The following is a 16,894-nucleotide window of genomic DNA, read 5'->3' as shown; positions in this document are numbered from 1 at the left end:
TCTGAAACTCTCTGACACTCTCTATCACTCTCTGACACAATTTGACACTCTCTATCACTCTCTGACACTCTCAGACACTCTCGATCAATCTCTGACACTCTCTATCACTCTCTGACACTCTCTGACATTCTCAGACACTCTCTATCACTCTCTATCACTCGCTGACACTCTCAGACACTCTCAGACACTCTCTATCACTCTCTAACACTCGCTGACACTCTCAGACACTCTCAGACACTCTCTGTCACTCTCTGACACTCACTGAAACTCTCAGACACTCTCTGTCACTCTCAGACACTCTCAGACACTCTCTCTCACTCTCTGACACTCTCTGAATCTCTCTGATACACTCACACACTCTCTGACACTCTCTAACACTCTCTGACACACTCTGACACTCTCTGACATTGTCTATCACTCTCTGAAACTCTCTGACACTCTCTGACACACTCTGACACACTCTATCGCTCTCTGACATTCTCTATCACTCTCTGACACTTTCTATCACTCTCTGACACTCTCTGACACACTCTGAAACTCTCTGACACTCTCTATCACTCTCTGACACAATTTGACACTCTCTATCACTCTCTGACACTCTCAGACACTCTCTATCACTCTATGACACTGTCAGACACTCTCTATCACTCTCTGACACACTCTGACACTCTGTGACACTCCCAGACACTCGCTATCACTCTCTATCACTCTCTGACACTCTCAGACACTCTCTGACACACACTGACACTCTCAGACACTCTCTATCACTCTATTACACTGTCAGACTCTCTCTATCACTCTCTGACACACTCTGACACTCTGTGACACTCCCAGACACTCGCTATCACTCTCTATCACTCTCTGACACTCTCAGACACTCTCTGACACACACTGACACTCTCAGGCATTCTCTGAAACTCTCTATCACTCGCTGCAACTGTCTGACACTCGCAGACACTCTCTGAAACTTTTTATCACTTTCTGACACTCTCAGAATATCTCAGACACTCTCAGACACTCTCAGACACTCTCTGGCACTCTCTGACACTCTCTGGCACTCACTATCAAACTCTGACACTTTCTGGCACTCTCTGACACTCTCAGACACTCTCTATCACTCTCTATCCCTCTCTGTTACTCTCTGACACTCTCTGACACTCTCTGAAACTCTCTGACACACTCTGACAATCTCTGACACTCTCTATCACTCTCTGACATACTCTGTCACTCACAGACACTCTCAGACACTCTCGATCAATCTCTGACATTCTCTATCACCTTCTATCTCTCTCTGACACTCTCGGACACTCTCTCTCACTCTCTGACACTCTCTGACTCTCGCTGACTCTCTCAGACACTCTCTGACACTTTATATCACTCTCTGAACCTCTCAGACACTCTCTGACACTTTCTATCACACTCTGACACTCTCTGTCACTCGCAGATAATCTCAGACAGTCTCAGACACTTCCTATCACTCTCTGACACTGTCTGACAATCTCTGACGCTGTCAGACACTCTCTTTCACTCTCTATCCCTCTATGACACTCCCTATCTCTCCCTCACACTCTCAGATTCTCTATGACACTCTCTTTCACTCTCCATCACTCTCTGACACTGTCAGACACTCTCTGACGCTCTCAGACACTCTCTGACTCTCTCAGACACTCTCAGACACTCTCTATCACTCTATATCACTCTCTGACACTATCTATCACTCTATGAAACTTTCTGACAGTCTCCATCACTCTCTATCACTCTCTGGCACACTCTGGCCCACTCTGACGCTCTCTGACACATTATCTGACACTCTCTACACACTCTGACAGACTCAGACACTCTCTATCAATCTCTATCACTCTCTGACACTCTCTGACACACTTTGACACTCTCAGACACTCTCTATCACTCTCTATCACTCTCTGACACACTGACATTTTCTGACACTCTCAGACACTCTCTATCACTCTCTATCCCTCTCTGTTGCTCTCTGACACACTCTGACACTCTCTGACACTCTCTGACGCACTCTGACAATCTCTGACACTCTCTCTCACTCTCTGACATACTCTGTCACTCACAGACACTCTCAGACACTCTCGATCAATCTCTGACACTCTCTATCACTCTCTGACACTCTCTGACATTCTCAGACACTCTCTATCACTCGCTGACACTCTCAGACACTCTCTATCACTCTCTAACACTCGCTGACACTCTCAGACACTCTCAGACACTCTCTGTCACTCTCTGACACTCACTGAAACTCTCAGACACTCTCAGACACTCTCTGACGCTCTCAGACACTCTCTGACTCTCTCAGACACTCTCAGACACTCTATATCACTCTCTGACACTATCACTCTATGAAACTCTCTGACACTCTCCATCACTCTCTATCACTCTCTGGCACACTCTGGCACACTCTGGCCCACTCTGGCCCACTCTGACCCTCTCTGACACGATCTGACACTCTCTGACGCACTCTGACAGACTCAGACACTCTCTATCACTCTCTATCACTCTCTGACACTCTCTGACACACTCTGACACTCTATGACACTCTCAGACACACTCTATCACTCTCTGACACTCTCTATCACTTTCTGACACTCTCAGACACTCTCTACCACTCTCTGACACTCTCTATCACCCACTGACACTCTCTGACACACTCTGACACGCTCAGACACTCTCAGAGACTCTCTATCACTCTCTATCACTCTCTATCACTCTCTGACACACTCTGACACACTCTGACACACTCTGACAATCTCTGACAATCTCTGACACTCTCAGACACTCTCTAAACACTCTCTGACACTCACTGACACTCTCAGACACGCGCTGTCACTCTCTGACACTCTCAAACACTCTCTATCACTCTCTATCACTCTCTGACACTCTCTGACATTCTCAGAAACTATCCATCACTCTCTATCACTCTCTATCACTCGCTGACACTCTCAGACACTCTCAGACACTCTCAGACACACTCAGACACTCTCAGACACTCTCAGACACTCTCTATCACTCTCTGACACTCACTGAAACTCTCAGACACTCTCTCTCACTCTCTGACACTCTCTGAAACTCTCTGACACGCTCACACTCTGTTGACACTCTCTATCACTCTCTATCACTCTCTGACACTCTCTGACACACTCTGACACTCTCTGACAATCTCTATCACTCTCTGACACTCTCTGACTCTTTGTGACACACTCTGACAGACTCTATCGCTCTCTGACATTCTCTGACATTCTCTGACACACTCTGACACTCTCTGACACTATCAGAAACTCTCTATCACTCTCTGACACTGACTGATACCCTCAGACACTCTCTGTCACTCTCAGACACTCTCAGACACTCTCAGACACTCTCAGACACTCTCGATCACTCTCTGACATTTTCTATCACTCTCTGACACTCTCTGACACACTCTGAAACTCTCTGACACTCTCTATCACTCTCTATCACTCTCTGACACAATTTGACACTCTCAGACACTCGCTATCACTCTCGATCACTCTCTGACACTCTCTGACCCTCTCTGACACTCTGTCACTCTCTGTCACTCTCTGACACTCTCAGATACTCTCAGACACTCTCAGACACTCTCAGACACTTTTGATCACTCTCTGACATTTTCTATCACTCTCTGACACTCTCTGACACACTCTGAAACTCTCTGACACTCTCTATCACTCTCTATCACTCTCTGACACAATTTGACACTCTCAGACACTCGCTATCACTCTCGATCACTCTCTGACACTCTCTGACCCTCTCTGACACTCTCTATCACTCTCTATCACTCTCTATCACTCTCTGACAGTCTCTGACATTCTCAGACACTCTCTATCACTCTCAGACACTCTCTATCACTCTCTATCACTCTCTCACACTTTCTATCACTCTCTATCACTCTCTGACACACTCTGACACTTTCTGACACTCTCAGACACTCTCTCTCACTCTCTATCAAACTCTGACACACTCTGACAATCTCTGACAATTTCTATCACTCTCTGACACTCTCAGACACTCTCTATCAATCATTGACTCTCTCAGACACTCTCTATCACTCACTGACACTCTCTGAAACTCTCTGACACACTCTGACACTCTCAGACACTCTCTATCACTCTCTTTCACTCTCTGACACACTCTGACACTTTCTGACACTCTCAGACACTCTCTATCCCTCTCTATCCCTCTCTGTTGCTCTCTGACACACTCTGACACTCTCTGACACACTCTGGCACTCTCTGACACACATCTGACAATCTCTGACATTCTCTATCTCTCTCTGACACTCTCTGACACTCGAAGACACTTTCTATCACACTCTATCTCTCTCTGTCACTCTCGTTCACTCTCGGACACTCTCTATAACTCTCTGACACTCTCTGACAGTCTCTGTCACTGTCAGATACTCTCTATGACTCTCAGACACTCACTATCACTGTCAGACACTCTCAGACACTCTCAGACACTCTCTATCACTCTCCGACACTCACTGAAACTCTCAGCCACTCTCTCTCACTCTCTGACACTCTCTGAAACTCTCTGACACGCTCACACTCTGTCTGACACTCTATATCACTCTCTGACACTCTCTGACACACTCTGACACTCTCTGACAATCTCTATCACTCTCTGAAACTCTCTGAATCTTTGTGACACACTCTGACAGACTCTATCGCTCTCTGACATTCTCTGACACACTCTGACACTCTCTGACACTATCAGAAACTCTCTATCACTCTCTGATACTGACTGACACCCTCAGACACTATCTGTCACTCTCAGACACTCTCTGACACACTCTGAAACTCTCTGACACTCTCTATCACTCTCTATCACTCTCTGACACAATTTGACACTCTCAGACACTCGCTATCACTCTCTATCACTCTCTGACACTCTCTGACCCTCTCTGACACTCTCTATCACTCTCTATCACTCTCTGACAGTCTCTGACATTCTCAGACACTCTCTATCACTCTCAGACACTCTCTATCACTCTCTATCACTCTCTCACACTTTCTATCACTCTCTATCACTCTCTGACACACTCTGACACTTTCTGACACTCTCAGACACTCTCTCTCACTCTCTATCAAACTCTGACACACTCTGACAATCTCTGACAATTTCTATCACTCTCTGACACTCTCTATCACTCTCTGACACTCTCAGACACTCTCTATCAATCATTGACACTCTCAGACACTCTCTATCACTCACTGACACTCTCTATCACTCTCTGAAACTCTCTGACACACTCTGACACTCTCAGACACTCTCTATCACTCTCTTTCACTCTCTGACACACTCTGACACTTTCTGACACTCTCAGACACTCTCTATCCCTCTCTATCCCTCTCTGTTACTCTCTGACACACGCTGACACTCTCTGACACTCTCTGGCACTCTCTGACACACATCTGACAATCTCTGACACTCTCTATCACTCTCTGACATACTCTGTCACTCACAGACACTCTCAGACACTCTCGATCACTCTCTGACATTCTCTATCTCTCTCTGACACTCTCTGACACTCTCTGACACTCGAAGACACTTTCTATCACACTCTATCTCTCTCTGTCACTCTCGTTCACTCTCGGACACTCTCTATAACTCTCTGACACTCTCTGACAGTCTCTGTCACTGTCAGATACTCTCTATGACTCTCAGACACTCACTATCACTGTCAGACACTCTCTATCACTCTCTGACACTCTCTGACAATCTCTGACACACTCTGACACACTCTATCGCTCTCTGACACTCTCGGACACAATCTGACACTCTCTGCCACTCTCTGACACTCTCTATCACACATTATCACTCTCTGACACACTATGACACAATCTGACAATCTCTGACACTCTCAGAAACTCTCTATCACTCTCTGACACTCTCAGACACTCTCTATCACTCTCAGACACTCTCCATCAGTCTCTGACACATTCTATCACTCCCTATCACTCTCTGACACTCTCTGACACACTCTGACACTCTCAGACACTCTCTATCACTCCCTATCACTCTCTGACACTGTCTGACACACTCTGACACTCTCAGACAGTCTCTATCACTCCCTATCACTCTCTGACACTGTCTGACACACTCTGACACTCTCAGACAGTCTCTAGCACTCTCTGAAACTCTCTATCACTCTCTATCACTCTCTAACATTCTCAGACACTCTCTATCACTCTCTGACACTCTCTATCACTCTCTATCACTCTCTGACTCTCTCTGACACACTCAGACAATCTCTATCACTCCCTAAAACTCTCTGACACTCTCTGACACACTCTGACACTCTCAGACACTCTCTATCACTCTCTGGCACACACTGAAACTCTGAGACACTCTCTGTCACTCTCAGACACTCTCAGACACTCTCTCTCACTCTCTGACACTCTCTGAAACCTTCTGACACACTCACACTCTCTCTGACACTCTCCATCACTCTCTGACAATCTCTGACACTCTCTGACACACTCTGATACTCTCTATCGCTCTCTGACAATCTCTATCGCTCTCTGACACTCTCTGACACTTTCTGACACACTCAGTCTCTCTCCATCACTCTCTGACTCTCTCTATCACTCTCTGACACTCTATCACTCTCTGTCACTCTCTGACACTCTCAGATACTCTCTGACACTCTCTGACACTCTCAGACAGTCTCTATCACTCTCTGACACTCTCTAACACTCTCTAACACTCTCTATCACTCTCTATCACTCTCTGACACTCTCAGACACTCTCTATCACTCTCTGACACTCTCTATCACTCTCTATCACTCTCTATCACTCTCTGACTCTCTCTGACACACTCAGACAATCTCTATCACTCCCTATCACTCTCTGACACTCTCTGACACACTCTGACACTCTCAGACACTCTCTATCACTCTCTGGCACTGACTGAAACTCTCTGACACTCTCTGAAACTCTCTGACACACTCACAGTCTCTCTGACACTCTCCATCGCTCTCTGACAATCTCTATCGCTCTCTGACACTCTCTGACACACTCTGACACTTTCTGACACACTCAGACTCTCTCCATCACTCTCTGACTCTCTCTATCACTCTCTGACACTCTCTGACACTCTTAGACATTCTCCATCTCTCCCTATCACTCTCTGACACTCTCTGACACACTCTGAGACTCTCAGACACTCTCTATCACTCTCTGGCACTCTCTGACACTCTCAGACATTCTCTATCACTCCCTATCACTCACTGAAGCTCTCAGACACTCTCTGTTACTCTCAGACACTCTCTCTCACTCTCTGACACTCTCTGAAACTCTCTGACACACTCACAATCTCTCTGACGCTGTCCATCACTCTCTGACACTCTCTGACATTCTCAGAAACTCTCTGACACACTCTGACACTCTCTGACACTCTCAGACAGTCTCTATCACTCTCTGACACTCTCTAACACTCTCCATCACTCTCTGACACTCTCAGACACTCTCTATCACTCTCTGACACTCTCTATCACTCTCTGACACTCTCTGACACACTCAGACAATCTCTATCACTCCCTATCACTCTCTGACACTCTCTGTCACACTCTGACACTCTCTGTCACACTCTGACACTCTCTGTCACTCTCAGACACTCTCAGACACTCTCTCTCACTCTCTGACACTCTCTGAAACTCTCTGACACACTCGCACTCTCTCTGACACTCTCCATCACTCCCTGTCAATCTCTGACACTCTCTGACACACTCTGATACTCTCTATAGCTCTCTGACAATCTCTATCGCTCTCTGACACTCTCTGACACACTCTGACACTTTCTGACACACTCAGACTCTCTCCATCACTCTCTGACTCTCTCTATCACTCTCTGACACTCTCTGACACTCTCAGACACTCTCTATCACTCTCTGGCACTCTCTGACACTCTCAGCCATTCTCTATCACTCCCTATCACTCACTGAAATTCTCAGACACTCTCTGTCACTCTCAGCCACTCTCAGACACTCTCTCTCACTCTCTGACACTCTCTGAAACCATCTGACACACTCACAATCTCTCTGACGCTGTCCATCACTCTCTGACACACTCTGACACTCTCAGACACTCTCAGACACTCTCTGTCACTCTCAGACACTCTCAGACACTCTCTCTCACTCTCTGACACTCTCTGAAACTCTGTGACACACTCACACTCTCTCTGACACTCTCTATCACTCTCTGACAGGTTCTGACACTCGCAGACACTCTCAGACACTCTCTACCACTCTCTGACACTCTCTATCACTCTCGAGCGCTCTCTGAAACTCTCTATCACTCTCTGACACTCTCTGACTCACTCTTACACTCTCTATCACTCTCTGACTCTCTCTGACACACTCTGACACACTCTGAAACTCTCAGACACTCTCTATCGCTCTCTATTACTCTCTGACACACTCTGACACACTCTGACAATCTCTGACACTCTCAGACACTCTCTATCACTCTCTGACACTCACTGGCACTCTCAGACACTCTCTGTCACTTTCAGACACTCTCAGACACTCTCTATCACTCTCTGACTCTCTCGATCACTCTCCGACACTCTCTGACACTCTCTGACTCTCTCAGACACTCTCTATCACTCTCTATCACTGTCTGACACTCTCTGACACTCTCTGACACTCTCTGACACTCTCTGACACTCCCTGACACTCTCAGACACTCTCTATCACTCTCTGACACACTCTGACATTCTCTGACATTCTCTGACACTCTCTGACACTCTCTGTCACTCTCTGTCACTCTCTGTCACTCTCTGACACACTCTGACAGTCGCTGACACTCTCAGACACTCTCTGTCACTCTCTGACACTCACTGACACTCTCTATCACTCTCTATCACTCTCTGACTCTCTCTGACACACTCAGACAATCTTTATCACTCCCTATCACTCTCTGGCACTCTCTGACACACTCTGACACTCTCAGACACTCTCTATCACACTCTGGCACTCACTGAAACTCTCAGACACTCTCTCTCACTCTCTGACACTCTCTGAAACTCTCTGACACACTCTGATACTCTCTATCGCTCTCTGACAATCTCAATCGCTCTCTGACACTCTCTGACACACTCTGACACACTCTGACACACTCATACTCTCTCTATCACTCTCTGACTCTCTCTATCACTCTCTGGCACTCTCTGACACTCTCAGACATTCCCTATCACTCCCTATCACTCTCTGACACTCTCTGACACACTCTGACACTCTCAGACACTGTCTATCACTCTCTGGCACTCACTGAAACTCTCTGACACACTCTGATACTCTCTATCGCTCTCTGACAATCTCAATCGCTCTGTGACACTCTCTGACACACTCTGACACACTCAGACTCTCTCTATCAATCTCTGACTCTCTCTATCACTCTCTGGCACTCTCTGACACTCTCTATCATTCTCTATCACTCCCTATCACTCTCTGACACTCTCTGACACACTCTGACATTCTCAGACACTCTCTATCACTCTCTGGCACTCACTGAAGCTCTCAGACATTCTCTATCACTCCCTATCACTCTCTGACACTCTCTGACACACTCTGACACTCTCAGACAGTCTCTATCACTCTCTGAAACTCTCTATCACTCTCTATCACTCTCTAACATTCTCAGACACTCTCTATCACTCTCTGACACTCTCTATCACTCTCTATCACTCTCTGACTCTCTCTGACACACTCAGACAATCTCTATCACTCCCTATCACTCTCTGACACTCTCTGACACTCTCTGACACACTCTGACACTCTCAGACACTCTCTATCACTCTCTGATACTCACTGAAACTCTCAGACACTCTCTGTCACTCTCAGACACTCTCAGACACTCTCTCTCACTCTCTGACACTCTCTGAAACTCTCTGACACACGCTGATACACTCTATCGCTCGCTGACAATCTCTATCGCTCTCTGACACTCTCTGACACACTCTGACACTTTCTGACACACTCAGACTCTCTCTATCACTCTCTGACTCTCTCTATCACTCTCTGGCACTATCTGACACTCTCAGACATTCTCTATCACTCCCTATCACTCTCTGACACTCTCTGACACACTCTGACACTCGCAGACTCTCTCTATCACTCTCTGGCACTCTCTGACACTCTCAGACATTCTCTATCACTCCCTATCACTCTCTGACACTCTCTGACACACTCTGACACTCTCAGACACTCTCTATCACTCTCTGGCACTCACTGAAACTCTCAGACACTCTCTGTCGCTCTCAGACACTCTCTGACACTCTCTCTCACTCTCTGGCACTCTCTGAAACTCTCTGACACACTCACACTCTCTCTGACACTGTCCATCACTCTCTGTCACTCTCTGACACTCTCTGTAACTCTCTGACACACTCTGACTATCTCTATCGCTCTCTGACAATCTCTAACGCTCTCTGACACTCTCTGAAACACTCTGACACTTTCTGACACACTCAGACTATCTCTATCACTCTCTATCACTCTCTGACACACTCTGACAAAATCTAACACAGACTGACACTCTCTGTCTCTCTCAGACACTCTCTATCACTCTCTGACAGTTTCTATCACTCTCTATCACTCTCTATCACGCTCTGACACTCTCTATCACTCTCTAACACTCTCTATCACTCTCTGACACATTCTGACACACTCTGACACTTTCTATCACTCTGACACTCTCTGACACTCTCTGTCTCTCTCAGACACTCTCTATCACTCTCTGACAGTTTCTATCACTCTCTATCACTCTCTATCACGCTCTGACACTCTCTATCACTCTCTAACACTCTCTATCACTCTCTGACACATTCTGACACACTCTGACACTTTCTATCACTCTGACACTCTCTGACACACTCTGACAATTTCTATAAATCTCTATCACTCTCTGACACTCTCAGACACTCTCTATCACCTCAGAGACTCTCTATCACTCTCTGACACTTTCTATCCATCTCTATCACTCTCTGAAACTCTCTGACACTCTCAGACAATCTCTATCACTCCCTATCTCTCTCTGACGCACTCTGACACTCTCAGACACTCTCTATCAATCTCTGGCACTCACTGAAACTCTCAGACACTCTCTGTCACTCTCAGACACTCTCAGACACTCTCGCTAACTCTCTGGCACTCTCTGAAACTCTCTGACACACTCACACTCTCTCTGACACTCTCAATCACTCTCTGACACTCTCTGACACACTCTGACACTCTCTATCGCTCACTGACACTCTATCGCACTCTGACACTCTCTGACACTCTCTGACACACTCTGACACTCTCTGACACTCTCAGACACTCTCTATCACTCTCTATCACTTTCTGACACACTCTGACACAATCCGACAGTCTCTGACAATCTCAGACACTCTCTATCACTCTCTGACACTGACTGACACTCTCAGGCACTCTCAGACACTCTCTATCACTCTCTGACACTTTCTATCACTGTCTGACACTCTCTGACACAATTTGACACTCTCTATCAGTCTCCGACAATCTCAGACACTCTCTATCACTCTATGACACTCTCTGACACTCTCTATCACTCTCCATCACTCTCTGACACACTCTGACACTGTCTGACAATCTCAGACACTCTCTATCACTCTCTATCACTTTCTATCACTCTCTGACACTCTCTGACAATCTCTGACACACTCTGACACACTCTATCGCTCTCTGACACTCTCGGACACAATCTGACACTCTCTGCCACTCTCTGACACTCTCTGTCACACATTATCACTCTCTGACACACTCTGACACAATGTGACAATCTCTGACACTCTCAGAAACTCTCTATCACTCTCTGACACTCACTGACACTCTCAGACACTCTCTATCACTCTCAGACACTCTCCATCAGTCTCTGACACATTCTATCACTCTCTGACACTCTCTATCACTCTTCATCACTCTCTGACACTCTCAGACACTCTCTATCACTCTATGACACTCTCTGACATTGTCTATCACTCTCTGACACACTCAGACCCTCTCTATCACTCTCTATCACTCTCTGACACTCTCTGATTCTCTCTGACACACTCTGAAAGTCTCTGACACTCACTATCACTCTTTATCACTCTGACACAATTTGACACTCCCTATCACTCTCTGACACTCTCAGACACTCTCTATCACTCTATGACACTCTCTGGCAATGTCTATCACTCTCTGACACACTCTGACACTCTCAGACACTCTCTATCACTCTCTGACACTCACTGATACTCTCAGACACTCTCTGACACTCTCTGACACTCTCAGACACTCTCTATCACTCTCTGACACTCTCTATCACTCTCTATCACTCTCTGATACTCTCAGACACTGTCTATCACTCTCTGACACTCTATCACTCTCTATCACTCTCTGACACACTCTGGCAATCTCTGACTCTCTCAGACACTCTCTATCACTGTCTGTAACTCACTGACACTCTCAGACACTCTCTATCACTCTCTGACTCTCTTTATCACTCTCTGACACTCTCTGACACTCTCTGACACTCTCTATCTCTCTCTGACACTCTCTGACACTCTCTATCACTCTCTGACACACTCAGACACGCTCTATCACTCTCTGACACTCTCTGATTCTCTCTGACACTCTCTATCACTCTTTATCACTCTCTGACACAATTTGACACTCTCGATCACTCTCTGACACTCTCAGACACTCTCTATCACTCGATGACACTCTCTGACATTGTCTATCACTCTCTGACACACTCTGACACTCTCAGACACTCTCAGACAATCTCAGACACTCTCTATCACTCTCTGACACTCACTGACACTCTCAGACAATCTCTGTCACTCTCAGACACTCTCTATCACACTCTATCACTCTCTGACACTCTCTGACACTCTCTGTCACTCTCTGTCACTCTCTATCACTCTCTGACTCTCTTTATCACTCTCTGACACTCTCTGACACTCTCTATCACCCTCTGACACACTCAGACACGCTCTATCACTCTCTGACACTCTCTGACACACTCTGGCAGTCTCAGACACTCTCTATCACTCTCTGACACTCTCTATCCATCTCTATCACTCTCTGAAACTCTCTGACACTCTCAGACAATCTCTATCACTCCCTATCTCTCTCTGACGCACTCTGACACTCTCAGACACTCTCTATCAATCTCTGGCACTCACTGAAACTCTCAGATACTCTCTGTCACTCTCAGACACTCTCAGACACTCTCGCTAACTCTCTGGCACTCTCTGAAACTCTCTGACACACTCACACTCTCTCTGACACTCTCTATCACTCTCTGACACTCTCTGACACACTCTGACACTCTCTATCGCTCTCTGACACTCTATCGCACTCTGACACTCTCTGACACTCTCTGACACACTCTGACACTCTCTGACACACTCAGACACTCTCTATCACTCTCTATCACTTTCTGACACACTCTGACACGATCCGACAGCCTCTGACAATCTCAGACACTCTCTATCACTCTCTGACACTGACTGACACTCTCAGGCACTCTCAGACACTCTCTATCACTCTCTGACACTTTCTATCACTGTCTGACACTCTCTGACACAATTTGACACTCTCTATCAGTCTCCGACAATCTCAGACACTCTCTATCACTCTATGACACTCTCTGACACTCTCTATCACTCTCCATCACTCTCTGACACTGTCTGACAATCTCAGACACTCTCTATCACTCTCTATCACTCTCTATCACTCTCTATCACTCTCTGACACTCTCTGACAATCTCTGACACACTCTGACACACTCTATCGCTCTCTGACACTCTCGGACACAATCTGACAGTCTCTGACACTCTCAGACACTCTCTATCACACATTATCACTCTCTGACACACTCTGACACAATGTGACAATCTCTGACACTCTCAGAAACTCTCTATCACTCTCTGACACTCACTGACACTCTCAGACACTCTCTATCACTCTCAGACACTCTCCATCAGTCTCTGACACATTCTATCAATCTCTGACACTCTCTGACACACTCAGAAACTCTCTGACACTCTCTATCACTCTCTGACACACTCAGACACGCTCTATCACTCTCTGACACTCTCTGACACACTCTGACAGTCTCAGACACTCTCTATCACTCTCTGACACTCTATCACTCTCTATCACTCTCTGACACACTCTGGCAATCTCTGACTCTCTCAGACACTCTCTATCACTGTCTGTAACTCACTGACACTCTCAGACACTCTCTATCACTCTCTGACTCTCTTTATCACTCTCTGACACTCTCTGACACTCTCTATCTCTCTCTGACACTCTCTGACACTCTCTATCACTCTCTGACACACTCAGACACGCTCTATCACTCTCTGACACTCTCTGATTCTCTCTGACACTCTCTATCACTCTTTATCACTCTCTGACACAATTTGACACTCTCGATCACTCTCTGACACTCTCAGACACTCTCTATCACTCGATGACACTCTCTGACATTGTCTATCACTCTCTGACACTCTCAGACACTCTCAGACACTCTCAGACAATCTCAGACACTCTCTATCACTCTCTGACACTCACTGACACTCTCAGACAATCTCTGTCACTCTCAGACACTCTCTATCACTCTCTATCACTCTCTGACACTCTCTGACACTCTCTGTCACTCTCTGTCACTCTCTATCACTCTCTGACTCTCTTTATCACTCTCTGACACTCTCTGACACTCTCTATCACTCTCTGACACACTCAGACACGCTCTATCACTCACTGACACACTCTGGCAGTCTCAGACACTCTCTATCACTCTCTGACACTCTCTATCCATCTCTATCACTCTCTGAAACTCTCTGACACTCTCAGACAATCTCTATCACTCCCTATCTCTCTCTGACACTCTCAGACACTCTCTATCAATCTCTGGCACTCACTGAAACTCTCAGATACTCTCTGTCACTCTCAGACACTCTCAGACACTCTCGCTAACTCTCTGGCACTCTCTGAAACTCTCTGACACACTCACACTCTCTCTGACACTCTCTATCACTCTCTGACACTCTCTGACACTCTCTGACACACTCTGACACTCTCTATCGCTCTCTGACACTCTATCGCACTCTGACACTCTCTGACACTCTCTGACACACTCTGACACTCTCTGACACACTCAGACGCTCTCTATCACTCTCTGACACTGACTGACACTCTCAGGCACTCTCAGACACTCTCTATCACTCTCTGACACTTTCTATCACTGTCTGACACTCTCTGACACAATTTGACACTCTCTATCAGTCTCCGACAATCTCAGACACTCTCTATCACTCTATGACACTCTCTGACACTCTCTATCACTCTCCATCACTCTCTGACACACTCTGACACTGTCTGACAATCTCAGACACTCTCTATCACTCTCTGACACTCTCTGACAATCTCTGACACACTCTGACACACTCTATCGCTCTCTGACACTCTCGGACACAATCTGACACTCTCTGACACTCTCAGACACTCTCAGACACTCTCTATCACTCTCTGACACTTTCTATCACTCTCTGACACTCTCTGACACACTCTGAAACTCTCTGACACTCTCTATCACTCTCTGACACAATTTGACACTCTCTATCACTCTCTGACACTCTCAGACACTCTCTATCACTCTATGACACTGTCAGACACTCTCTATCACTCTATGACACACTCTGACACTCTGTGACACTCCCAGACACTCGCTATCACTCTCTATCACTCTCTGACACTCTCAGACACTCTCTGACACACACTGACACTCTCAGACACTCTCTATCACTCTATGACACTGTCAGACTCTCTCTATCACTCTCTGACACACTCTGACACTCTGTGACACTCCCAGACACTCGCTATCACTCTCTATCACTCTCTGACACTCTCAGACACTCTCTGACACACACTGACACTCTCAGGCATTCTCTGAAACTCTCTATCACTCGCTGCAACTGTCTGACACTCGCAGACACTCTCTGAAACTTTTTATCACTTTCTGACACTCTCAGAATATCTCAGACACTCTCAGACACTCTCAGACACTCTCTGGCACTCTCTGACACTCTCTGGCACTCACTATCAAACTCTGACACTTTCTGGCACTCTCTGACACTCTCAGACACTCTCTATCACTCTCTATCCCTCTCTGTTACTCTCTGACACTCTCTGAAACTCTCTGACACACTCTGACAATCTCTGACACTCTCTATCACTCTCTGACATACTCTGTCACTCACAGACACTCTCAGACACTCTCGATCAATCTCTGACATTCTCTATCACCTTCTATCTCTCTCTGACACTCTCGGACACTCTCTCTCACTCTCTGACACTCTCTGACTCTCGCTGACTCTCTCAGACACTCTCTGACACTTTATATCACTCTCTGAACCTCTCAGACACTCTCTGACACTTTCTATCACACTCTGACACTCTCTGACACTCGCAGATAATCTCAGACAGTCTCAGACACTTCCTATCACTCTCTGACACTGTCTGACAATCTCTGACGCTGTCAGACACTCTCTTTCACTCTCTATCCCTCTATGACACTCCCTATCTCTCCCTCACACTCTCAGATTCTCTATGACACTCTCTTTCACTCTCCATCACTCTCTGACACTGTCAGACACTCTCTGACGCTCTCAGACACTCTCTGACTCTCTCAGACACTCTCAGAAACTCTCTATCACTCTATATCACTCTCTGACACTATCTATCACTCTATGAAACTTTCTGACACTCTCCATCACTCTCTATCACTCTCTGGCACACTCTGGCCCACTCTGACGCTCTCTGACACATTATCTGAC

This window comes from Heterodontus francisci, chromosome 18, assembly GCF_036365525.1.
Source record: "Heterodontus francisci isolate sHetFra1 chromosome 18, sHetFra1.hap1, whole genome shotgun sequence".
Lineage (NCBI taxonomy): Eukaryota > Metazoa > Chordata > Chondrichthyes > Heterodontiformes > Heterodontidae > Heterodontus > Heterodontus francisci.
The sequence above is the reverse complement of the archived record's forward strand: the minus strand, read 5'-3'. Positions refer to the sequence as shown.